General features: G+C 35.9%; 1 pseudogene; it reads right to left on the bottom strand.

The window, feature by feature from the left end:
- Positions 1-2,791: 2,791 nt before the first annotated feature.
- The window catches only part of LOC102824071, a 16,009-nt pseudogene continuing 15,403 nt past the window's right edge, over positions 2,792-3,397 (bottom strand).

Below are 3,397 nucleotides of genomic sequence, written 5' to 3'. Positions count from 1 at the left end.
GTAGAGTTCTTTTTAAGCATTGTTGTATTTTACTTGCTAAGTAATTTGTTGAGGATGTTTGTATCTATGCCCATGAGAGATATTAGTCTATAGTGTCCCTTTCTTGTAATGTCTTTGTCTGGTTTTAGCATTCAAATAATGCTGGTCTCATAGAATGAGTTAGGAAATGTCCCCCTGCTTATGCATTCTAAAACAAATTGTAGAAAATTGGTATCAATTTTCCATTAAATGTTGGTGGAATTAATCAATGAAACTATTCTGTGTCTGGTGCCTTCTCTTTTAGAAGGTTATTAATTGTTGATTCTATTTCTTTAATCAATGCAAGTATAGACCTACTTAGATAATCTATTATTCCTTGTGTGCATCTCAATAGATTGTGTTCTTTAATGAATTATTCTGTTTCACTAACTTATTGAATTTGTGGACATAAAGCCTTTCATAGTACTCCTTTACTACTCTCTTAGCATCTGTAGGATCAGTAGTGATTGCCCCTCTTTCATGATTTCATTTTAATAGTAATGATTTCTTTCATTTCTCTCTCTTGTTTTGTTTTTTTTTTGTTGTTGTTGTTGTTGTTAACCTGGCTATAGGTTTGTCGATTTTAATGAAATTTCCAAAGAACTAGTCTTTGTTTTCATTGATTTTACTCTATTAAGCTCTTATTTTCAGTTTTATTTATTTCTGCTCTTTTTTTATTGGGATCCTGGTGTGACATTGTAGGGTAAACACTGAGCTGCTAACTGCAAGGTTGGCATTTCAAATTCACCAGCCACTCCTCAGAAACCCTACACAGTGTCCCTATGATTGGGAACTGACTCGATAGCACTTAACAATAACAATTTTAAAAACACATTTTATTCTAAGTTGACTGAAGGTGTATAGAGCAGATCATCAGATTTACAGTTAGCAAACCCTATACTTTGCTTCATTACAATGATTGAAATCCCCTCCAGGTACCATCAGTTCACAGTATTTACCTGTATTTCCTTGAACAGGTGCACTCCTCTCTGTGTGCCCTGCTCCCTTCCTCTTTCCTCTACTAACTTCCCTGCTGTTGCTTATCCTCTGCCCTGGCACCCATGCTAATATGTGTCTCCCCTCTATACAGTGAAGAACTAACTCCCTGTCCCCAAAACCCCTACCCCTGGTAACCATCACGGGATGTTTCATTTAGCAAGAAAATATTTCCTTAAGTTTTTCAACAGTGGTCTTATACACTATTTGCCCTTTTGTGATTGACTAATTTCACTCAACATAACAACAACAATTTTTCATTCTTTTTTTCCTTCAGTTTACTTTGGATTAGATTTGCTCTCCTTTGTCTAGTTTCCTAAAATAGAAGCTTTGATTATTGATTTTAGACCTTTTTTCTTTTCTAATATTTGTGTTTAGTGCTGTACATTTCCTTCTTCATGCTGCTTTTTCCTGCATTCCACAAATGTTTGTAAGTTACATTTTCATTTTCATTTAATTCACGTGTTTTCATTTCTCTTCAAGTTTCTTTTCTGATCCATGTGCTACCTAGCAGTGTGGTGTTTACTTTGTAGATATTTTTGGTTTTTTTCTGCTTTCTATTAATGATTTCAAGTTTAATGTCATTGTTGTCAGACAGCATAATTTGTACATCTCTATTCTTATACATTTGTTAGAGTGTGTTTTATAGTGTTTCAATGTTAAACCAGCATAGGGTGTAGTCTTTCTTGGTGAATGTTCTACATGAACCTGATAATAATTTTCACCCTACTGTTGTTGCGTGAAGTTTTCTATAGACGTCAACTCAATCTATTTGATTGAAGATGATACTCAGCTTGACGCTACCCTTACTAATTTTTGCCTATAGATCTGTCAGATTAGATGAAGAGGGCTGTTGAATCTCCAGCTACAATACTGAATTTGTTTCTTTCTCTTTGCAGTTTTATTAGCTTTCACTTCGAGCATTTTGATGCTCTGTTCTTAGGTGCATTCGCATTAATGATTTCTTCATTGATATTCTGCATTTGGTTAACAGTGACATCATGCTTTTCTTTACTTCTTTTAAATATGTTTTCTTAGAATGTGGTGAACATACTTATAACAGCTATTTCTAAGTCTCTTACTGTTACATCCAACATCGAACTGCTCTAGCTGTTAGCTGCTCCCCCCTCCCAATGTAGTGTTCTAATGCACAAACTACTATAAAATCACAAGATTTATTTCAGATTATTAATAAAGTGAAACAATTAAAAAAAAAGAACTGAGCAGACATAAACCATTGCAATGAGAGAAACCAAGTGTCCACAAGAAGGGATTTCACCTCCAATGGACAGAAGTTGTAGGTAGTTTGTGGACAGTGATTTGTTCAAGTTCCATGAATCAAAAATGAGGTAAAGGTCTCAGCCCAATGTTTATAAGTGGCCACGTGGTCGTGACAGGCTAGTCTTTATGTAGCTAGCAATTGACTTTTACAAGAACACACAGGAACTGTATAAGTATCAAATAAGCATGTCCATTAGTCAGTGACATCTACAGTTCAGATTTTAATGGTCTAGTTTGTTCCTTCTAGCAATCACACCCTTTGAAAGTATGTGCAGCTGACCTGGTTTGTCCTATAAAAACCACTGACTCTTTTTAACCTCACAACATTCTTGGGACCTACACAATAATCCCCATGTTGATTATGGGCAACTTTGCTGATGCCTTGATCACAACTACTTAGGAATGTGTTTGCCAATCTTGCTCCCCCATCATATGCCTTCTCCTTTGGAGAGACATTTCAGACTTCGTTTTGCTACAATAGGCACTAGATGGTAGCTTAGTGGCTGAGCAGGTCCAGATCTTCAGCACAATTTGTGTAGCTGTGTCAAGAGGAGGATTGGTCTTACTACATGAGCAGTTGTGTTTGAGGATGAGTCTGGGGCATATTTATTTATGTATATAGTTATGAATTTAGTCATCATTGGTATTAGCAGTACAGTTACTAGAAAAACAAAGAGACTCTGTAGTCCCTCTCTGAGCCAAGATTCTATTCCACTTGGAAGCCAATTAAGTAAATTGGGTGACTCACATGGCTTAACAACATGTAACCAGGTCATTTGGAGCCTAATTTTATGGTTACCTTGTCCTACAACTCTAGCTCTGTTTACCCATGGACAAGTGGTGCTGGCTACTGTGCATGCAATAGGCTGTCAAGGGAAACCTTTAATAAAGTGTTTATTCATCTTTACTGAGCAGCCTCATTTGCAATTTGAAACATAGTTATGGGTACATTCCTGATGGAGACCTCTAGTTCAGCTATTCCAAGGGATGGAATGAAAATTCTTTTTTTTTTTAAAGGTAAAAATTTAATTTTGAGGAACATCATCCATACTGTACATTTTCAAATAGGGTGACCATGAGAAAGTAAAAATGTTATCCCTCC

The sequence above is a fragment of the Chrysochloris asiatica genome, unplaced genomic scaffold, assembly GCF_000296735.1.
Source record: "Chrysochloris asiatica unplaced genomic scaffold, ChrAsi1.0 scaffold00439, whole genome shotgun sequence".
NCBI classification, from domain to species: Eukaryota; Metazoa; Chordata; class Mammalia; order Afrosoricida; family Chrysochloridae; genus Chrysochloris; species Chrysochloris asiatica.
This window is presented reverse-complemented; position numbering and strand designations above follow the sequence as displayed.